Source organism: Lathyrus oleraceus, chromosome 5 (assembly GCF_024323335.1).
Source record: "Lathyrus oleraceus cultivar Zhongwan6 chromosome 5, CAAS_Psat_ZW6_1.0, whole genome shotgun sequence".
NCBI classification, from domain to species: domain Eukaryota; kingdom Viridiplantae; phylum Streptophyta; class Magnoliopsida; order Fabales; family Fabaceae; genus Lathyrus; species Lathyrus oleraceus.
Window position 1 is genome coordinate 150,908,414 of NC_066583.1, and position 24,503 is coordinate 150,932,916.

Consider the following 24,503-nt stretch of genomic DNA (forward strand, 5'->3'; position numbering starts at 1 on the left):
GTAGACATATGTTCTATCTTAAGGGGTAAAGCGTCCATTTTCGCCTACATCATGTCTAGAGAGGTTACCTCATGTATTCCACCTTGGGTCTCCTTTTTCTCTATTGATGCTCATTCATTTCCCCATTGGTAATGGTTTTGGGCCATATCCTCAATTCGGTCACAAGCTTCAGGGTAATGTTTGTTCATCAGCGCGCCACCTGCGGCAGCGTCGATGCTCATCTTGGTGTTACAATGGAGTCCATTGTATAAGGTTTGAACGATCAACCATTGTTCTAGGCCATGGTGTGGACAAACTCTTAATAGCTCTTTATATCTCTCCCAAGCTTCAAAAAGTGATTCTCCTTAGTTTTGGGTAAATCTAGTTATTTGGTTTTGAAGAACAACAATCTTACTAGGGGGAAATATCTAGCAAGGAATACTCTCCTAAGGTCTTCCCAGGTAGTTATTGAATTAGCTAGAAGTGAATCTAACCATGAACGTGCTCTATCCCTGGGGGAGAAAGGAAATAATCTCAAACGGATTGCATCAGGTGAAGCACCGTTGGATTTAAAGGTGTCGAATAGTTGGATAAAAACTTTTAAATGTTGATTTGGGTTCTCAGTAGCGAGACCCGCGAATTGGTTTTGTTGCACTAATTGCAACAAGGACGATTTTAGTTCGAAATTGTTAGCAGGAATAAGGGGGGTTACTATACTCGAACTAGGTTCCTCGTCAGAGGGTTGGGCAAATTCCTTAAGAGGTCTCCGATCGCGATTCTCGGCCATATGTTTCTTAATTCGGATGAGTAAGAGGCGTGTACGAGTGTAATGTCTGGGTTTCGCTAAAGGATCTACTAAATTTACGGTACTACGGGTTCTTCGCATTTACCGGCTAATAATGCCTTAGTCTAGACGGTGTAACAACAGGGTACGAAATTTGACGAAGTTGGTCCCCGACAACGGTGCCAAAAACTTGATTGGTGAATTCGAAAGTGCACGAATCGCGTTAGAGTAATATAAAAGAATATCGATCCCACAGAGACCAAATCGTCAATCTATTGATTACTATCATTATGATGTTTATCTAAGGCGATACAAAAGAGATATTGATATTGCAAAATAACGGTAAATAATAAATGCAGTGCAGATAAAGGCAGGTTTGAATGTATATCATGTCAGTTAAGTGATGTTTTGATTGTCTAAATAGAACTACTTATGAGGCATTATTTTCTACTCTTCAAAAGAATCCATTTAACAGGAACTGTCGCTTTCGCGTATTCAGAACCGAGTTTACCCTTAAATCAAGGCCTTTTATTGTCACTATTAAAAGGTGCACAGAACGCTAAAGTAGTAAACTTATTTTTAAGAAATAAGACTCGTAAACTTAGTTGAAAAGTGATTTTGATTTGCAAAGTTTTTCCCAAGGAGTTTCCTGATTTTAGATCTATCTGTCGCATCCGCGAAAAACAACCGGCGGGAAAAACAAACAAACAGAGCCGCCACCGTGCGTTATTTATCCCAAAGGAGGGAAAGGAAACGCTGGAAGTAAACCTGGAAAGGAAATGGTCTTACGACCGGAGATTGCAAGGATCGGGAGTCGGTTACGCAAGGGGAAGGTATTATCACCCCCTCACGATCGTCGTACTCGACGGGATCCACGCTCAAAAGAATAGAATAAGGTTGCTGAATAACTGCTCAAAGAATGCACACACACTGGAATAAAACACAGAAGGGAAAAGAGGGGAACGAGCTCGCTAGGATATCGCATCCTATGCCTACGTATCTCATCTGGAATGAGAATCAGAGCTACCGTAGTTCAGCTAACGCACACTGAAACAAAACACACACAAAGACGCTGAGACGTCAGAAGAAACTCAACAAGGAAACGGAATGCCAATCGCTGGTCTTTACATTCAACTCCACAAAAGAAACAGGAAACAAATAGCCAATCAATGGTCTTACATCTGACTCCACAAACAATCAACAAACTGGAAACCGAATGCCAATCGTTGGGCTTACATCAGACTCCAAACACACACACAAACGGGAAACCGAATGCCAATTGTTGGGCTTACATCAGACTCCAAACACCCACACAAAGCAGAAGAGTTGAAAAAGAAAAAGGTTGAACACACACACTAGAAGGGAGTCGGGAACTCGAGCCTGATAGCTGTCAAGCAAAACACACTCCAAAAAGAAAAGGGTGCCCAGAGAGATCTCGCACGATCTCCTGCCTACGTACCTCACCTGGTATGAGGATCAGGGCGACGTAGTTCCCCTTAACAGGGGAGAAACTTTCTCCTAACCAGAGACCAAGGGAATAACGGACTAAAAGGGAGACTGGCTCGAGCCTAATAGTCATCATGCAAATTATAACCCTAGGTTGAGGTCTCTAACAAGAGTTTGACTCACACAGGCAGTGAGTCAACTCAAGTCTATTTCTACGTACGTTCAACTTCCTCGAAAGTTGATCATACGACTCCTACAGAAAGGAGATGAGAAGCAAAAGCAGATAAACATCAAAAGCAATCATCACACGCTATATGCAAACAAGCGACTCATACAAGGCTGGGCTTTAGTCAAGGGGTCATATCAACCTCGACAAACAAGCCAACACTGGAAAGGGTGTCTGAGGCTCTTAACCACTGACATTGACCGTCAGGGTGAGCAGATGAAAGGTAATGAGGGTAGGACCTCATAGCTCTTAACCCATGCCTGGGTGAGCTTGAATTAATGAAAACGTGGGGATCCAGAATGTGGGACCCTACTCCACTTGACTGACTCTATATACAAGATTTTGGGTGTTTATTCAAAATGCATCAGCACGTAGTGCGAGCAAGATGAAAGACTCAACTGAATAGCAGGGGATGGATTGCACATCCCTTCTATCTACCAATGCCTCTCCACTTAGGAGGTCTTTACATGTAACCATGGCTCATTGAGGTCTTTAGCACAAAATTAAACAATCAAGAACATGGCCTCTTAAGGAGGGCTTCAGACAGGTGCCTGCCAAAGATAGCAGGTCTTCCAGACTACATGGAGTTCAAGAGATTACCTAAGTGGTATGCCAACCACAAGCAAAGAAAAGAAACTCAAATAATGAATTAAAGCGGCTAAAGTACCTGTAAGAAAATCAAACAAGTCAATATTCAAATTTAGACAACCAAAGAATCAGTCAACAGTGAGACAACCAATATGTACAACATGTAAGCCACAAGAGGCAAACACAAGTGATTCACTACCAAAGGAACTAAAAAGTAACCAAATGTTAGCAAACAAAAGCAAAATAGCGAAGCTCAAATGATGAGGCAACATCAACCATGGAGCTAAATGTTTGAACCTGAAATACAAAGCTCAAAATGTGAGTATAAACCACTAGTCCAAGGACTAGGGTCAAAGGCAAAGTAAAAAGTCAAAACAACAACCAATATTCAACATGAAGCATGTTTAATCAAGCAAGAATATGTCCTAAAAAGGACCAAATCAAAAGCAATAAGCAAAGTCATCTAAGGAGCAAGATATGGCAAAGGCAATTTCAAAGCACACAATTGGTCATCAAGAATGAAAATTCCATATTAAAACAGAAATAATCAAACAATCATGGAAATTTTTATGTGATATAAACATGTCTAACACAATCATCATGCCAAAAATTATAATCAGAAGAGCTCATTTGACCTAGAAATGAAAATGCACAAGTATGACATCAAATTGTGTGACACACATTGTCACACCAAAAGTTTATGTGTCTAAAACAGAGATGGAAAATACTAAAAATACCAAACCAAGCCTCAAAGGTCGATCAACATGTTAGGAATCATCACACCAAATTTCATGGCAATTGGATCATTATTGAGAATTTCACAATAGAAAGAATGAAGCATGTCATATTTTGCATATATGTTCAATCAACAGTCCACAATCAAAATTCTAGAGATGATAAAATCATGAAACCACCACCAAAAAATAATAGACAAACACATGAGCATTTTTCAAAAAATTTGGAATTAATTGGATGTGTTTTCAATTTTATATGATTTTTCAAAGTTGATATGAAAATATTTGGAATAAATGAAAAAAAACATGATGAAATGGAGGGAAAAGAGAAAAGGTGAATTAATTTGAAAAAGTGGTCTCAGCAGGGATCGAACCAGGTATGGCAAAAAATGAAGCGCGCTGAACAAATAATATTCCAAAATGCAAATGCTGGGAATCGAAGTGAGTACAAGGCAAAACGCTGCAGTTTAACTAATTGACGTGGCAACACAGTCAGCGGTCAAAGGCGCAAGTGGACAGGGTCAACGAACGGGATCCAATCATTTTGCTAGCAAGACGCTCGCGTGGAGGCTGATTGGGATAAAACCCTAGCGAAAACCACCAGTTGTAGGCGGTGGCTCCCACGGTGGTTTCCACCGTCTTCTTCGTGAAGACGGTGGTGCTACTGTTCATCTTTTTTTTTGTGCAGAATTTTATAAAATTTATATCGTTGGAAAGGTCTTGATGAGTAGATTCCAAATATCATAAAAGCTAAGCCTAATTCATCATCTATTTTCTGGATCGAAGGAAATAAGTTTCTAGATCTAAACTTTAATTCAACATAACTTCTTCATTTTTCATCCAAATTTCATGAAATTTATATCAGAATAACCAGTGATGAAAGCTCTACAAGTTTATGTACATAAAATCAAGATTTATGAGATTTGAATTTCCAACCTCTTGAAGAGCAGTGGATGAAAACAGTGTGTTCAAGCTTCCTAAGCCTCCAAATCTCCTTCTCCACTCTTGTTATGAAGCTTGATGTAGAAATGGATGCTTGCCACGGCCTAGATCTTGCTTAATTTGCACTTGCCATTGATGTGTTCATGAGCTTGCATGCTTCAAACCTTGCTCAATTTCCACTAATTATGACTGATTCATGCTCCAAATTCCATGAGAATGATGGATCTATCAAGAAAATGTGTGGTTGTGTGGAGAAAATTTGAATTCCAATGAGAGAGAATTTTGGAAGGAAAATGAGATCTAGATCTAGAATTTGTGTAAACTGAAAATTTTGTTATGATTTATCTTATATACCATGTGCTAATGACATCCAAATCACAATTAGTCATGAGTTAATTTGGAAAAGTGAGGGTGCATGGCCTAATTTGGACGTGAACAATAACATGTAATGATCCATTTTCACTTAAAATCACCTAATGAACACAATGGGATTGGAATTAGGCTTGTAGCTTGCACCAATTTTAAATTCCTCAATTTCCCTCCAAAATGCACTTGAATTAACACATGGCTATGTGAACCTTTTCCATGCAATGCAATGATAGAATGGGAAAATATAGGTCAAGACAAGAAATTTGCCAAAAGAGGGACTCATTTTGGAGCTTTGGTTCAAAAGTTATGGCATTTTGAAGTTCCATGCACCATTGATGATCATTTGCTCATAACTCCTCAACCATTCATCAGATGTTCATGATCTTGGACTTTTTGGAAATGGGAGAGAAAGATCTTCAACTTTCATGTTGGACAAAATTTCATTTGAAGCTTCTCTGATGATGTAAAATCAAGTTGAATTTGAACCAAAACCTTTCCATTTTTGGAAACTTTCAATTACAGGTCACTTTCCATTTTTGGAAACTTTTGATCTGACCTCAAATTCTTCAAGATATGTATTTGACATGATGAATAAGCCTCTTTGGAACATGCATGAAGTGTCTCAAACCATTTCTCCCCCTCCTAGCCCTCAGTTGACTTTTATGGTCCCCAGATGACTTGAAAATGCACTGTGGACTTTGAGCCTCCACCACCTGAGGAAATGGCTTAGAAATGAACCTCTAGCTCCAATAAGCTCTTCCACATAACCATGCGATATTTATCATCAATAGAATACCTCACCTCCTTGAGAATCCCTGGTCGGAAGAAAAGTCAATGATTAGGGTTGACCAGAGGTCAAAACCCTAATCCCAAGGAACCTGAGCATGAATTCTGAAACCTTTGATAAGGACATAACCATGATGATGATGACATATCCTTGACATCAAGATAATGCTCAACCTCCTTGAAGAACCAAGAAAACCCTAATTGAAGCACAAACCCTCAGATGGCTAGTGATCAATTTATGGAGACCCTCAAGCTTGAATCTCTTAACCTCTCTATCTTCTGACAAGAACTTAGAGGATGACTTGTCTCATTTCACATGATATGCAATATGCAATGACTAATGCCCTAAATATGAAATGCAATATGCTAAACTAGTCCCAAGAAGAGGAGGGCAAATTTTGAGGTGTTACAGCTGCCCCTATTCAATCCACTATGAACCTGTCGATATGAACAACCTCGGCTTTCAGATGATCAGGGTGAAGAGTGATTGAATACCAAGAACATACAAGCAATTTGCACTCCGCTGGGAAAATAAATAACAATTCCTGTCAGAATCGGCAAAGAAGCGATCTCAAAAGAAGAATCCGTCTGGTACGGTGAAAGTCGGCCTGAGTGCCGAAAAGAAATATTGACCCGGATACCAAAATAAATGGTAACACAGGAACCACCATGGCCTGAACGCCGCTCATCAGTCTGAAAACTGAGCATCGGAATCTGGGTGTATTACTATCGGTCTGAACACCGGAAATCTGGTATGGATACCACTTCGGTCTGAACACCGGAAAACTGGCCTGAATGCCGCTTCGGTCTGAATACCGGAAAACTAGCCTGAATGCCACAAGTGCGTCGACTTGAACGTCGGAAACTTCTTCGATCTGAATATCGGAAAACTTGTAACACCCCAAATAAAGTAAAAGAATTATTTAATTAAGTTGATAATATTATTTTATTAATTTAATTAAATAAATTGGGTTATTATTATTATTATTATTATTGTTATTATTATTATTATTTGGAATAATAATAATTGGAAAATATATAAGTTGGGATAAGAGAAAAAGTTTCTCATTTGGAACAGAAGAGTTTTACGTGGAAGTTGAGAAGCTGCAGAGAAGGGAGAAGCTGTAGAGCAAAGGCTGAAGAGCGGAAAAGCGGAAGCGTTGAGTTGCCGAATTATCTCAGGTAAGGGGTCTGAACCTTATTAAATGATAATATGCGAGCATTTTCATGATTTATGTAGGATTGTTGATGGATTTTGGGGAATTAGGAAGATTGGGAAAGTTGGGGTTTACCGTCGTTTAGTACTATGATGAATAAGTCGAATTAAGCTGAAATTGAATCCGTAGTTATGTGAGTCGCGCTTTCCCGAACGCGTAGCCTTTTACGGAAGTTGAATCGGAGGTCCGGAAGTCCTCCGACGGCGGAAAATGCGGAGAACTCTGCATTCTGCCTTGTGTTAGCGCAGGAACTGCTGTTTTGTCTGCGTTAACCGGTTAACCCAGGGTGTTAACCGGTTAACACTGTTGTATATTGTGAAAATGTTGCGTTTTGCCTGCGTTAACCGGTTAACCTATAGCGTTAACCGGTTAACACTGTTGCGTTTTGCCCAGAAGTGAGTTTTGCCTGCGTTAACCGGTTAACCTGTGGCGTTAACCGGTTAACACTGTTCCAGTATTGAAAAATGACTAATTTTTATGTTGAAATGGTGATTTGGCCTATTGTGGTTGATTGTGATGAATCCATGTGTTAAGATGTAATGTTGTTGTTGTTTTGTTGAGTTGTATGTCATGCTATTAATGATGAAGATAACATGATCATATGATGTTGTTGTTGCGATGTTTTGCGATGTTGATTATGATGCATGTTTGGTGTGCATGCATTCATGAAAGGCAGATGCCTAGTGATGAACGGACTGAGTTCCAATGATGTTGTTGACTCCGGGCTTGTTGAGAGGCTTGGTTCCTTACGGGGAACTCGGATTCTATGGTGATGAATCTGGGAGTGGTGATCCTGTAGTGGTCACAAGATGGGTATACCGAGTCGTGTTGAGTCATGCATGGGTGTGTGCATTGCATTTGATATGTTGTTTCGTTGATGTTCATGAGTTTGTTGATTATGATGATGATGATGAGCTGTGTTGGCATGTGTGAAATATATAATTATGTTTATATTTATGTCGTTATATTATTATTTAATAATGTAATTCTCACCCCTTCTGCATGTGTTTATGTTCATCTATGATGAGTAATGTGCAGATAAAGAGGAGTAGCTTTCGTTGAGGGTTGAAGAATAAATGTAGAGCTATTCTACGGAGTCGAGTCAAATGCTCTGGTCATGTGACACCGGGGTTATGGGATTCGATAGATAATTATATTTTATTTACGTTGTTCATGAGGATTAAAATGTTGAGATGTTTTGTCGAGACAATGTTGAAACATTTTTATGAATTATTATATGATGAAAAATAATAATTATGTTGTTGTCCGCTGCGAAGTTTTAAATATAATAAATACTGTGTTATGTGTTGTGATGCGATAAGTGTATGTGTAAGAAATGTAAACTCTTCTACATGTGGTACTCTGATAACTTATTTAAATATGTCGATTGGGTAGAAGGGTGTTACATTAGTGGTATCAGAGCATGGTCAGTCCAGTCGAGTCATAATGTGATGTTTTCCCTGTTGGTCGATTAGTGTAAATGACACTGTCGATATTTAACGGTTGTAGTGGTGTTGTGCAGAGTATGGCTGGAGAAAATGACCGTGCGATTGCTGAGGCTTTGGCTGCTATGGCGCAGGCTATGCAGGCGCAGCAGAATCCGCCGGTCGACGAGTTTAAGAATTTGGGAAGGTTTCTGAAGAATAACCCTCCTACATTCAAAGGGCGCTATGATCCAGATGGTGCTCAGATTTGGCTGAAGGAGATTGAGAAGATTTTCCGGGTGATGACGTGTACTGAAGCACAGAAGGTGCAGTTTGGTACGCATATGTTATCTGAAGAGGCTGAAAACTGGTGGGATAACACTCGCCAGAGAATTGAAGTACCAGGTGCTGAGATGACTTGGGAAAGGTTCAAGACGGCCTTTCTGGAGAAATATTTTCCTGCTGATGTGCGATGTAAGAAGGAGATGGAATTTCTAGAACTGAAGCAGGGTAACCTGTCTGTTGCTGACTACGCTTCGAAGTTTGAGGAGCTGGTGCAGTATTGTCCTCACTATAATAATGCTGATGCTGAGGGATCCAAGTGTGTCAAGTTTGAGAACGGGTTGCGTCCCGAGATCAAACAAGGCATTGGTTACCAGGAGATTCGTAGGTTTCCTACATTGGTTAATAAGTGCAGGATATTTGAGGAAGATAGCAAGGCTAGGACTGCTCATTACAAAAGTCTTAGTGAGAAGAAGAATAAGGATCGTGGTAGTCCTTATGCATCTCCGAATGGTAAAGGTAAGCAGAAAATGGTAGATGAGAAGAAGCCAAGTGGGGGAGGATCTTCCATAGCTGGTAAATGTTTCAAGTGTGGCGAGCCAGGCCACCGTGCTGATAGCTGTACCAAGAAAGTGCTGAGATGTTTCCGATGCGGTCAGACTGGTCATAGAGTTACGGAATGTAAGGATGCTGGTCCGACATGTTTTAATTGTGGCGAGAAAGGCCATATCAGTTCGCAGTGCTCGAAACCGAAGAAGGCGGCTACTGCAGCTCATACTACTGGTAGGGTGTTTGCTCTGAGTGGGGTTGAAGCTCCTAAAGAAGATAATCTGATTAAAGGTACTTGCTTGATTAATAATGTTGAATTGCTTGCTATTGTTGACACTGGTGCTACTCATTCGTTTATTTCATATGAGTGTGCAACTAGGATTGGTGTGACTATGTCGTCCCTAGGCGGAAGTATGGTGATAGATACTCCTGCTAATGGTTCTGTGAAGACTTCTGTTGTCTGTCGAGGTTGTCATTTGACGATCTTTGAAAGAGAGTTCGTGGTTGATTTGGTGTGCTTACCCTTGCACCAAATTGATATTATTCTGGGAATGAATTGGCTAGAATTCTATGGCGTGTTTATCAACTGCTACAGGAAGACGGTGCGGTTTTCTGAAGTTGGTGAGAATGATGAGGCAAGATTTCTATCTGCTAGGCAGGTGGGGGATTTTGTGAAAGATGAAGCTCAGATATTCGCTTTATTTGCGTCTCTGCAAGCGGATAAGAAAGTGGTGAGTGTAGATTTGCCCGTTGTTTGCGAATTTCAGGATGTGTTTCCGGGGGATGTAAGCGATTTACCTCCAGAACGTGAAGTCGAATTTGCCATTGACTTAGTACCAGGTACGAGTCCAGTGTCGATGTCTCCTTATAGAATGTCGGCAACTGAATTAGTTGAATTGAAGAAGCAACTTGAAGAATTGCTTGAGAAGAAGTTTGTGCGTCCAAGTGTTTCTCCTTGGGGTGCACCAGTATTGTTGGTGAAGAAGAAAGAAGGTACGATGAGGTTGTGTGTCGATTATCGGCAGTTGAATAAGGTGACTATCAAGAATCGGTATCCATTGCCGAGGATTTATGATTTGATGGACCAGTTGATTGGAGCTCATGTTTTCAGTAAGATTGATTTGCGGTCGGGTTATCATCAGATCCGAGTGAAGTCAGATGATATTGCGAAGACTGCTTTCCGTACGAGGTATGGTCATTATGAATACACTGTGATGCCGTTCGGTGTGTCTAATGCTCCAGGTGTGTTTATGGAATATATGAATCGTATATTTCATCCGTACCTTGATGATTTTGTTGTGGTGTTCATAGATGATATATTGATATATTCTAAGACGGAAGAAGAGCATGCAGGACATCTGAGAGTTGTTTTGCAGGTGTTAAGAGAAAAGAAATTGTATGCAAAATTATCTAAATGTGAGTTCTGGTTGAAGGAAGTGAGTTTCCTTGGCCATGTGATTTCGAGTGGTGGAATTTCTGTTGATCCTGCTAAAGTTGATGCTGTATTACAGTGGGAGACTCCGAAGTCTGCTACCGAGATACGCAGTTTTCTGGGGTTAGCTGGTTATTATCGCAGATTTATTGAAGGCTTCTCTAAGTTGGCATTGCCGTTGACGCAGTTGACTAAGAAGGGTCAAGTGTATGTGTGGGATGCAGCTTGTGAAGCGAGTTTTGTTGAGTTGAAGAGGCGGTTGACCAGTGCTCCAGTGTTGATCTTGCCTAATCCTGGTGAGTCCTTCGTTGTTTATTGTGATGCTTCTTTGATGGGTCTTGGTGGTGTTTTGATGCAGAATGGTAAAGTTGTAGCTTATGCTTCTAGACAGTTGAGAGTTCATGAGAGGAATTATCCTACGCATGATCTAGAACTTGCAGCTGTTGTATTTGTGTTGAAAATGTGGAGGCATTATCTGTATGGTTCCAGATTCGAGGTGTTCAGTGATCACAAGAGTCTGAAGTATCTGTTTGATCAGAAAGAGTTAAATATGAGGCAGAGAAGATGGTTAGAATTACTGAAGGATTTTGACTTTGAATTGAGTTATCATCCCGGTAAGGCTAATGTAGTTGCAGATGCGCTGAGTAGAAAGTCTCTACATATGTCTATGATGATGGTTCGGGAACTTGAGTTAATTGAACAGTTCCGTGATATGAGTTTGGGTTGTGAAGTTTCCGCTGATAGTGTAAAGTTGGGTATGCTGAAGTTGACTAGTGGAATTCTGGAAGATATTCGGAATGGTCAGCAAGTTGATGTCGCTCTAGTTGATCATATTACTATGGTTAACCAGGGTAATGGTGGTAATTTTGAGATTGATGAGAATGGCATCCTGCGATTTAAAGGTAGAGTTTGTGTTCCTGAGGTGTCTGAATTGAGAAAGAGTATTCTTGAAGAGGGCCATAGGAGTGGATTGAGTATCCATCCAGGTGCAACTAAAATGTATCAGGATTTGAAGAAGTTGTTTTGGTGGGCTGGTATGAAAAGAGATGTTGCTAAGTTTGTGTATGCCTGTTTGACTTGTCAAGAGTCAAAGATTGAACATCAGAAACCGGCAGGTATGATGCAACCTTTGAAGATTCCTGAATGGAAGTGGGATAGCATTTCCATGGATTTTGTGACGGGATTGCCGAGGACGGTGAAAGGTAATGATTCTATTTGGGTGATTGTGGATCGGTTGACTAAGTCGGCGCATTTCTTGCCGATGAAGATTAATCACTCTTTAGAGAAGTTGGCAGAGTTGTATATTGAGGAGATAGTGAGGCTGCATGGTATTCCATCCAGCATTGTGTCTGATAGAGATCCCAGATTTACTTCTAGATTTTGGGAAAGTTTGCAGAAAGCGTTGGGGACCAAGTTGAGGTTGAGTTCAGCTTATCATCCTCAGACTGATGGTCAGACTGAAAGAACTATCCAATCCTTGGAGGATTTGTTGAGAGCTTGTGTGTTGGAGCAGAGTGGTCCTTGGGATAGTTATTTGCCGTTGGTGGAGTTTACTTATAATAATAGTTTTCATGCTAGTATCGGTATGGCTCCATATGAAGCATTGTATGGTAGGAGGTGTAGAACTCCATTGTGTTGGTATGAATCAGGTGAGAGTGATGTACTCGGACCTGAGATTGTGCAGCAGACGACTGAAAGGGTTAAGATGATTCAGGAGAAAATGAAGATTTCTCAGAGTCGTCAGAAGAGTTATCATGATAACAGGAGAAAGGCGCTTGAGTTCCAAGAGGGAGATCATGTGTTCTTGAGAGTTACTCCGACGACAGGTGTGGGAAGAGCTTTAAAGTCTAAAAAGCTTACTCCGAGGTTTGTGGGTCCGTATCAGATTTTGAAGAGAGTTGGGGAAGTGGCGTATCGGATAGCTTTACCGCCGTCGCTTTTTAATCTGCATGATGTGTTTCATGTATCTCAGTTGAGAAAATATATTGCGGATCCTTCGCATGTTGTTCAGTTGGATGATATCCGGGTGAGGGATAATTTGACCGTTGAGGTGTTGCCAATTCGGATAGATGGCCGAGAAGAGAAGACCCTGAGAGGTAAGAAGATTGCTCTGGTGAAAGTTGTTTGGGGAGGTCCAGCTGGTGAGAGCTTGACTTGGGAGCGTGAAGATCAGATGAAGGAGTCGTATCCGGCTCTATTTGCTTGAGGTATGTTTTCGAGGACGAAAACTTCTAAAGTGGGGGAGAGTTGTAACACCCCAAATAAAGTAAAAGAATTATTTAATTAAGTTGATAATATTATTTTATTAATTTAATTAAATAAATTGGGTTATTATTATTATTATTATTATTGTTATTATTATTATTATTTGGAATAATAATAATTGGAAAATATATAAGTTGGGATAAGAGAAAAAGTTTCTCATTTGGAACAGAAGAGTTTTACGTGGAAGTTGAGAAGCTGCAGAGAAGGGAGAAGCTGTAGAGCAAAGGCTGAAGAGCGGAAAAGCGGAAGCGTTGAGTTGCCGAATTATCTCAGGTAAGGGGTCTGAACCTTATTAAATGATAATATGCGAGCATTTTCATGATTTATGTAGGATTGTTGATGGATTTTGGGGAATTAGGAAGATTGGGAAAGTTGGGGTTTACCGTCGTTTAGTACTATGATGAATAAGTCGAATTAAGCTGAAATTGAATCCGTAGTTGTGTGAGTCGCGCTTTCCCGAACGCGTAGCCTTTTACGGAAGTTGAATCGGAGGTCCGGAAGTCCTCCGACGGCGGAAAATGCGGAGAACTCTGCATTCTGCCTTGTGTTAGCGCAGGAACTGCTGTTTTGTCTGCGTTAACCGGTTAACCCAGGGTGTTAACCGGTTAACACTGTTGTATATTGTGAAAATGTTGCGTTTTGCCTGCGTTAACCGGTTAACCTATAGCGTTAACCGGTTAACACTGTTGCGTTTTGCCCAGAAGTGAGTTTTGCCTGCGTTAACCGGTTAACCTGTGGCGTTAACCGGTTAACACTGTTCCAGTATTGAAAAATGACTAATTTTTATGTTGAAATGGTGATTTGGCCTATTGTGGTTGATTGTGATGAATCCATGTGTTAAGATGTAATGTTGTTGTTGTTTTGTTGAGTTGTATGTCATGCTATTAATGATGAAGATAACATGATCATATGATGTTGTTGTTGCGATGTTTTGCGATGTTGATTATGATGCATGTTTGGTGTGCATGCATTCATGAAAGGCAGATGCCTAGTGATGAACGGACTGAGTTCCAATGATGTTGTTGACTCCGGGCTTGTTGAGAGGCTTGGTTCCTTACGGGGAACTCGGATTCTATGGTGATGAATCTGGGAGTGGTGATCCTGTAGTGGTCACAAGATGGGTATACCGAGTCGTGTTGAGTCATGCATGGGTGTGTGCATTGCATTTGATATGTTGTTTCGTTGATGTTCATGAGTTTGTTGATTATGATGATGATGATGAGCTGTGTTGGCATGTGTGAAATATATAATTATGTTTATATTTATGTCGTTATATTATTATTTAATAATGTAATTCTCACCCCTTCTGCATGTGTTTATGTTCATCTATGATGAGCAATGTGCAGATAAAGAGGAGTAGCTTTCGTTGAGGGTTGAAGAATAAATGTAGAGCTATTCTACGGAGTCGAGTCAAATGCTCTGGTCATGTGACACCGGGGTTATGGGATTCGATAGATAATTATATTTTATTTACGTTGTTCATGAGGATTAAAATGTTGAGATGTTTTGTCGAGACAATGTTGAAACATTTTTATGAATTATTATATGATGAAAAATAATAATTATGTTGTTGTCCGCTGCGAAGTTTTAAATATAATAAATACTGTGTTATGTGTTGTGATGCGATAAGTGTATGTGTAAGAAATGTAAACTCTTCTACATGTGGTACTCTGATAACTTATTTAAATATGTCGATTGGGTAGAAGGGTGTTACATTAGTGGTATCAGAGCATGGTCAGTCCAGTCGAGTCATAATGTGATGTTTTCCCTGTTGGTCGATTAGTGTAAATGACACTGTCGATATTTAACGGTTGTAGTGGTGTTGTGCAGAGTATGGCTGGAGAAAATGACCGTGCGATTGCTGAGGCTTTGGCTGCTATGGCGCAGGCTATGCAGGCGCAGCAGAATCCGCCGGTCGACGAGTTTAAGAATTTGGGAAGGTTTCTGAAGAATAACCCTCCTACATTCAAAGGGCGCTATGATCCAGATGGTGCTCAGATTTGGCTGAAGGAGATTGAGAAGATTTTCCGGGTGATGACGTGTACTGAAGCACAGAAGGTGCAGTTTGGTACGCATATGTTATCTGAAGAGGCTGAAAACTGGTGGGATAACACTCGCCAGAGAATTGAAGTACCAGGTGCTGAGATGACTTGGGAAAGGTTCAAGACGGCCTTTCTGGAGAAATATTTTCCTGCTGATGTGCGATGTAAGAAGGAGATGGAATTTCTAGAACTGAAGCAGGGTAACCTGTCTGTTGCTGACTACGCTTCGAAGTTTGAGGAGCTGGTGCAGTATTGTCCTCACTATAATAATGCTGATGCTGAGGGATCCAAGTGTGTCAAGTTTGAGAACGGGTTGCGTCCCGAGATCAAACAAGGCATTGGTTACCAGGAGATTCGTAGGTTTCCTACATTGGTTAATAAGTGCAGGATATTTGAGGAAGATAGCAAGGCTAGGACTGCTCATTACAAAAGTCTTAGTGAGAAGAAGAATAAGGATCGTGGTAGTCCTTATGCATCTCCGAATGGTAAAGGTAAGCAGAAAATGGTAGATGAGAAGAAGCCAAGTGGGGGAGGATCTTCCATAGCTGGTAAATGTTTCAAGTGTGGCGAGCCAGGCCACCGTGCTGATAGCTGTACCAAGAAAGTGCTGAGATGTTTCCGATGCGGTCAGACTGGTCATAGAGTTACGGAATGTAAGGATGCTGGTCCGACATGTTTTAATTGTGGCGAGAAAGGCCATATCAGTTCGCAGTGCTCGAAACCGAAGAAGGCGGCTACTGCAGCTCATACTACTGGTAGGGTGTTTGCTCTGAGTGGGGTTGAAGCTCCTAAAGAAGATAATCTGATTAAAGGTACTTGCTTGATTAATAATGTTGAATTGCTTGCTATTGTTGACACTGGTGCTACTCATTCGTTTATTTCATATGAGTGTGCAACTAGGATTGGTGTGACTATGTCGTCCCTAGGCGGAAGTATGGTGATAGATACTCCTGCTAATGGTTCTGTGAAGACTTCTGTTGTCTGTCGAGGTTGTCATTTGACGATCTTTGAAAGAGAGTTCGTGGTTGATTTGGTGTGCTTACCCTTGCACCAAATTGATATTATTCTGGGAATGAATTGGCTAGAATTCTATGGCGTGTTTATCAACTGCTACAGGAAGACGGTGCGGTTTTCTGAAGTTGGTGAGAATGATGAGGCAAGATTTCTATCTGCTAGGCAGGTGGGGGATTTTGTGAAAGATGAAGCTCAGATATTCGCTTTATTTGCGTCTCTGCAAGCGGATAAGAAAGTGGTGAGTGTAGATTTGCCCGTTGTTTGCGAATTTCAGGATGTGTTTCCGGGGGATGTAAGCGATTTACCTCCAGAACGTGAAGTCGAATTTGCCATTGACTTAGTACCAGGTACGAGTCCAGTGTCGATGTCTCCTTATAGAATGTCGGCAACTGAATTAGTTGAATTGAAGAAGCAACTTGAAGAATTGCTTGAGAAGAAGTTTGTGCGTCCAAGTGTTTCTCCTTGGGGTGCACCAGTATTGTTGGTGAAGAAGAAAGAAGGTACGATGAGGTTGTGTGTCGATTATCGGCAGTTGAATAAGGTGACTATCAAGAATCGGTATCCATTGCCGAGGATTTATGATTTGATGGACCAGTTGATTGGAGCTCATGTTTTCAGTAAGATTGATTTGCGGTCGGGTTATCATCAGATCCGAGTGAAGTCAGATGATATTGCGAAGACTGCTTTCCGTACGAGGTATGGTCATTATGAATACACTGTGATGCCGTTCGGTGTGTCTAATGCTCCAGGTGTGTTTATGGAATATATGAATCGTATATTTCATCCGTACCTTGATGATTTTGTTGTGGTGTTCATAGATGATATATTGATATATTCTAAGACGGAAGAAGAGCATGCAGGACATCTGAGAGTTGTTTTGCAGGTGTTAAGAGAAAAGAAATTGTATGCAAAATTATCTAAATGTGAGTTCTGGTTGAAGGAAGTGAGTTTCCTTGGCCATGTGATTTCGAGTGGTGGAATTTCTGTTGATCCTGCTAAAGTTGATGCTGTATTACAGTGGGAGACTCCGAAGTCTGCTACCGAGATACGCAGTTTTCTGGGGTTAGCTGGTTATTATCGCAGATTTATTGAAGGCTTCTCTAAGTTGGCATTGCCGTTGACGCAGTTGACTAAGAAGGGTCAAGTGTATGTGTGGGATGCAGCTTGTGAAGCGAGTTTTGTTGAGTTGAAGAGGCGGTTGACCAGTGCTCCAGTGTTGATCTTGCCTAATCCTGGTGAGTCCTTCGTTGTTTATTGTGATGCTTCTTTGATGGGTCTTGGTGGTGTTTTGATGCAGAATGGTAAAGTTGTAGCTTATGCTTCTAGACAGTTGAGAGTTCATGAGAGGAATTATCCTACGCATGATCTAGAACTTGCAGCTGTTGTATTTGTGTTGAAAATGTGGAGGCATTATCTGTATGGTTCCAGATTCGAGGTGTTCAGTGATCACAAGAGTCTGAAGTATCTGTTTGATCAGAAAGAGTTAAATATGAGGCAGAGAAGATGGTTAGAATTACTGAAGGATTTTGACTTTGAATTGAGTTATCATCCCGGTAAGGCTAATGTAGTTGCAGATGCGCTGAGTAGAAAGTCTCTACATATGTCTATGATGATGGTTCGGGAACTTGAGTTAATTGAACAGTTCCGTGATATGAGTTTGGGTTGTGAAGTTTCCGCTGATAGTGTAAAGTTGGGTATGCTGAAGTTGACTAGTGGAATTCTGGAAGATATTCGGAATGGTCAGCAAGTTGATGTCGCTCTAGTTGATCATATTACTATGGTTAACCAGGGTAATGGTGGTAATTTTGAGATTGATGAGAATGGCATCCTGCGATTTAAAGGTAGAGTTTGTGTTCCTGAGGTGTCTGAATTGAGAAAGAGTATTCTTGAAGAGGGCCATAGGAGTGGATTGAGTATCCATCCAGGTGCAACTAAAATGTATCAGGATTTGAAGAAGTTGTTTTGGTGGGCTGGTATGAAAAGAGATGTTGCTAAGTTTGTGTATGCCTGTTTGACTTGTCAAGAGTCAAAGATTGAACATCAGAAACCGGCAGGTATGATGCAACCTTTGAAGATTCCTGAATGGAAGTGGGATAGCATTTCCATGGATTTTGTGACGGGATTGCCGAGGACGGTGAAAGGTAATGATTCTATTTGGGTGATTGTGGATCGGTTGACTAAGTCGGCGCATTTCTTGCCGATGAAGATTAATCACTCTTTAGAGAAGTTGGCAGAGTTGTATATTGAGGAGATAGTGAGGCTGCATGGTATTCCATCCAGCATTGTGTCTGATAGAGATCCCAGATTTACTTCTAGATTTTGGGAAAGTTTGCAGAAAGCGTTGGGGACCAAGTTGAGGTTGAGTTCAGCTTATCATCCTCAGACTGATGGTCAGACTGAAAGAACTATCCAATCCTTGGAGGATTTGTTGAGAGCTTGTGTGTTGGAGCAGAGTGGTCCTTGGGATAGTTATTTGCCGTTGGTGGAGTTTACTTATAATAATAGTTTTCATGCTAGTATCGGTATGGCTCCATATGAAGCATTGTATGGTAGGAGGTGTAGAACTCCATTGTGTTGGTATGAATCAGGTGAGAGTGCTGTACTTGGACCTGAGATTGTGCAGCAGACGACTGAAAGGGTTAAGATGATTCAGGAGAAAATGAAGATTTCTCAGAGTCGTCAGAAGAGTTATCATGATAACAGGAGAAAGGCGCTTGAGTTCCAAGAGGGAGATCATGTGTTCTTGAGAGTTACTCCGACGACAGGTGTGGGAAGAGCTTTAAAGTCTAAAAAGCTTACTCCGAGGTTTGTGGGTCCGTATCAGATTTTGAAGAGAGTTGGGGAAGTGGCGTATCGGATAGCTTTACCGCCGTCGCTTTCTAATCTGCATGATGTGTTTCATGTATCTCAGTTGAGAAAATATATTGCGGATCCTTCGCATGTTGTTCAGTTGGATGATATCCGGGTGAGGGATAATTTGACCGTTGAGGTGTTGCCAATTCGGATAGATGGCCGAGAAGAGAAGACCCTGAGAGGTAAGAAGATTGCTCTGGTGAAAGTTGTTTGGGGAGGTCTAGCTGGTGAGAGCTTGACTTGGGAGCGTGAAGATCAGATGAAGGAGTCGTATCCGGCTCTATTTGCTTGAGGTATGTTTTCGAGGACGAAAACTTCTAAAGTGGGGGAGAGTTGTAACACCCCAAATAAAGTAAAAGAATTATTTAATTAAGTTGATAATATTATTTTATTAATTTAATTAAATAAATTGGGTTATTATTATTATTATTATTATTGTTATTATTATTATTATTTGGAATAATAATAATTGGAAAATATATAAGTTGGGATAAGAGAAAAAGTTTCTCATTTGGAACAGAAGAGTTTTACGTGGAAGTTGAGAAGCTGCAGAGAAGGGAGAAGCTGTAGAGCAAAGGCTGAAGAGCGGAAAAGCGGAAGCGTTGAGTTGCCGAATTATCTCAGGTAAGGGGTCTGAACCTTATTAAATGATAATATGCGAGCATTTTCATGATTTATGTAGGATTGTTGATGGATTTTGGGGAATTAGGAAGATTGGGAAAGTTGGGGTTTACCGTCGTTTAGTACTATGATGAATAAGTCGAATTAAGCTGAAATTGAATCCGTAGTTGTGTGAGTCGCGCTTTCCCGAACGCGTAGCCTTTTACGGAAGTTGAATCGGAGGTCCGGAAGTCCTCCGACGGCGGAAAATGCGGAGAACTCTGCATTCTGCCTTGTGTTAGCGCAGGAACTGCTGTTTTGTCTGCGTTAACCGGTTAACCCAGGGTGTTAACCGGTTAACACTGTTGTATATTGTGAAAATGTTGCGTTTTGCCTGCGTTAACCGGTTAACCTATAGCGTTAACCGGTTAACACTGTTGCGTTTTGCCCAGAAGTGAGTTTTGCCTGCGTTAACCGGTTAACCTGTGGCGTTAACCGGTTAACACTGTTCCAGTATTGAAAAATGACTAATTTTTATGTTGAAATGGTGATTTGGCCTATTGTGGTTGATTGTGATGAATCCATGTGTTAAGATGTAATGTTGTTGTTGTTTTGTTGAGTTGTATGTCATGCTATTAATGATGAAGATAACATGATCATATGATGTTGTTGTTGCGATGTTTTGCGATGTTGATTATGATGCATGTTTGGTGTGCATGCATTCATGAAAGGCAGATGCCTAGTGATGAACGGACTGAGTTCCAATGATGTTGTTGACTCCGGGCTTGTTGAGAGGCTTGGTTCCTTACGGGGAACTCGGATTCTATGGTGATGAATCTGGGAGTGGTGATCCTGTAGTGGTCACAAGATGGGTATACCGAGTCGTGTTGAGTCATGCATGGGTGTGTGCATTGCATTTGATATGTTGTTTCGTTGATGTTCATGAGTTTGTTGATTATGATGATGATGATGAGCTGTGTTGGCATGTGTGAAATATATAATTATGTTTATATTTATGTCGTTATATTATTATTTAATAATGTAATTCTCACCCCTTCTGCATGTGTTTATGTTCATCTATGATGAGCAATGTGCAGATAAAGAGGAGTAGCTTTCGTTGAGGGTTGAAGAATAAATGTAGAGCTATTCTACGGAGTCGAGTCAAATGCTCTGGTCATGTGACACCGGGGTTATGGGATTCGATAGATAATTATATTTTATTTACGTTGTTCATGAGGATTAAAATGTTGAGATGTTTTGTCGAGACAATGTTGAAACATTTTTATGAATTATTATATGATGAAAAATAATAATTATGTTGTTGTCCGCTGCGAAGTTTTAAATATAATAAATACTGTGTTATGTGTTGTGATGCGATAAGTGTATGTGTAAGAAATGTAAACTCTTCTACATGTGGTACTCTGATAACTTATTTAAATATGTCGATTGGGTAGAAGGGTGTTACAAAACTGGCCTGAGTGCCACAAGTACTTCAACCTGATCGTCGGAAACTTCTTCGATCTGAATATCGGAAACTGGCCTGAGTGCCACAAGTACTTCAACCTGATCGTCGGAAACTTCTTCGATCTGAACATCGAAAACTGGCCTGAGTGCCACAAGTACTTCGACCTGATCGTCGGAAACTTTTTCGATCTGAACATCGGAAACTCTCATGCAGGTCAGCATCGGCAGCAATAAGGTAAAGTGGTGAATGAGACGGCACGTGGGCCAATGACTTATGTTGGGGATAATAAACCATGAGCATGATATCCCTACCTAATCCACTATGAACAAACAATTTGTGCTCAGCTGGGGATTATTCTCGTTCTTTTTTCTTTGGACCCCAAAACTTCTTTGATTATCATTTCCATCTCCGCCCGACAGAAATTCTTCCTCCAATATCGCACTACTCGGGAATACTATTGATTCAGAATCATGATGCCGATCTCCTCAGAGTAACATCTTCACCATCCGGCGAAACCAACTCTCAAACGGTAACCACGGCTTGAGACTAGCTTATGCTTGCAATGATGATGCATGATTTTTTTCAGCGTAACGCTCCATAATCATGGAAATGCTACGCAATTAGGTATGCAATATGCTATTCTTCTCTAAATGATGAATGCATAAAAAGTATCCCCCTCAAGGGACTCTACTGGGGAGCTCGAGGAACTCTGATGAGGAACTTGATATCGCTCCAACCTCCGTCCTTCTGGGGAATAGCACTGCTGCTGGGGAAGGATCCGCTTGGGGATTTCGCTGGGGAAGAAACCACCAACGCACTCTGCGGGGAAAACAACAATCTTCGACTTGCTGGGGATGCAACAATCCCGACACTGCTTGGAGAACTTGCCACCTTCATTCCTGGCTGCTGTGGAAACATCTATCTTAAACCCGCTAGGGAGATAACAATCCTGACTCTGCTAGGGAGAATACGGAACATTGATATGGAACACCTGTCAACTCGCCGAACTAGCGTTCATCCTCTAACCAGAGTATCAACTTTCCACTTTTGAGAGCTCGCAGACTCGTCTGGACTTTTCTGATTCATCACCTTGTATTCTTGACTTCTCCATACTCTACGGAGATCGAACCCCTCAAATTGGTATCAACTTTCCAATTCTTCAGACTTTGAAGAGTCTTCTTGATTAATCCTCCAAGATCGTCGCCCGCCTTTTGCCGTCTTTTCACCATTTTTCAATTCATTGTCCCTGATTGGACTCCACGGGGATCTTTTGTCACAAAGCTTCACATCACAACCTGCAAGTGAGTGAAAATATCTAACAGCACCTGGAACAGAGATCGTTAGATAAAAACGTGCCCCAGGCGTGCCAAGATTTCAACACCTGGGTCACTCAACCTTCCGAACAAGATTTCAGGTTTTCAATCTTATAAACATGCATTGGAAGGGATCTCTATGTCTCAAAATGCAAAGATTCCTTATCAAAATAAATGGATGTTTTTGCAATCAAAGCGGTAATGAAAACAAAAACAAAGTTATTTGACTGAATATGCATTTTATTGATTCAAAAAGGCGGCTCAAAACCGAGCAGTACACAGGAAGCAATTCCTAAAAAGAGGTAATTGCGCACAAAAGGAAAAATCTATCCTAATGGCAATGTGAAACCGCGATCTCATCGAGTTCCAACTCGGTTACACCCCATATGTCCTCAAGACACTCCGTGCTTTGTGCCTTCTGAACAAGACGCTTCCGACTGATCCCTGCCGAGGATTATCCATGGTGTCTTAACCAAAGTAAACGATCATGCTAGACGCAGTTGTTCGTTTCAATCCCTCTTTTGCCTGGACCGCCCTTTCGGGTTTTCAGTCCACCGGGATACCCTTTATTGCCCAAGCCGCCCTTGTGGGGTTTTCGACTTGTCAGGTGTACAGTTTTTCTTTTTATCCCTAAATTTTGCCCGAACCGTTTTCATTTTTTTTTGGTTCGCCGGGATGCCCATTTTTGCCTGGACTATTTTATTCTTTTCGTCCAGCGGGTCTCTTTATACGAAGTATTTTTTAACTGCGTTCGCATTCATAGGGGATGGAAAATCTTCGCCATCCATGGTCGTCAACAACAAGGCTCCACCAGAGAAAACCTTCTTGACCACGAATGGACCTTCATAATTGGGTGTCCACTTGCCCCTTCGATCGTTCTGAGGAGGAAAGATCCTTTTCAACACCATATCTCCCACATGATACATACGAGGTCGCACCTTTCTGTCAAAAGCACGCTTCATTCGCTGCTGGTACAATTGTCCATGACAGATGGCCGCCAGCCTCTTCTCCTCAATCAGGCTCAACTCCTCATACCGAGTCCTTACCCATTCAGCCTCTTGCAATTTTACATCCATCAGGACTCTCAACGATGGAATCTGAACCGCAACTGGTAACACGGCTTCCATTCCATACACAAGCGAGAATGGTGTTGCCCCAGTAGACGTACGTACCGAGGTTCGATACCCATGCAATGCAAATGGCAACATCTTGTGCCAATCCTTATAAGTCACAACCATCTTCTGCACAATCTTCTTAATATTCTTATTAGCTGCCTCGACTGCCCCATTCATCTTCGGACGATAAGGAGAAGAATTGTGATGCTCGATTTTGAATTCTCGGCACAGTTCTGCCATCATCTTGTTGTTGAGATTAGAACCATTATCAGTAATGATTCTCTCGGGAACCCCATATCTGCAAATGATGTCTCTCTTCAGAACTCTGGCAACAACCTTCTTCGTCACATTCGCATAAGAGGCTGCTTCCACCCACTTGGTGAAGTAATCAATAGCCACTAATATGAACCGGTGCCCATTCGAAGCCGTAGGCTCGATCTTTCCGATCATATCAATGCCCCACATAGCAAACGGCCACGGAGATGACATCAAGCTCAACGGATTTGGAGGCACGTGCACCTTGTCAGCATAAATCTGGCATTTATGACACTTCCGCACGAAATTGAAACATTGGGCCTCCATTATCATCCAATAAAACCCAGCCCTCAACAGCTTTTTCATCATTGCATTCCCACTGGCATGGGTACCAAACGACCCCTCGTGTACTTCTTTCATCAATTGACTTGCTTCTTTGTCATCAACACATCTGAGCAAAACCCAATTGAAATTTCTCTTGTACAAAACCCCATCCTTATTCAGATAGAACACCATGGCCAACCTTCTCAGAGTCTTTCGATCCTTTTTGGAGGCTCCCTCGGGATATTCTTGGGTTTCTAGATAACGCTTGATATCAAAATACCACGGCTTCTCATCATCAGGCGCTGGGTCAACAGCAAACACATAAGCCGGTCTATCCAGACGTCCCACCTCAACACTAGGGAACTGATTCCACCACTGCACCTTAATCAAGGCAGCCAGAGTAGCTAAAGCATCTGCCAAAGGATTCTCTTCTCTAGGCACATGATGCAATTTCACCTTGGTGAAAAACGTCAACAATCTCCTCGTATACTCCCGGTAC

General features: G+C 41.3%; 1 non-coding gene across 1 annotated transcript; it reads left to right on the forward strand.

Annotated features, from left to right (window-relative positions):
• The first annotated feature begins 276 nt into the window (after window positions 1-276).
• Window positions 277-383, forward strand: LOC127088717 (small nucleolar RNA R71). The gene has a single exon (XR_007790541.1). It is a non-coding gene; the product is annotated as a small nucleolar RNA R71 (small nucleolar RNA).
• The last annotated feature ends 24,120 nt before the right edge of the window (window positions 384-24,503 follow it).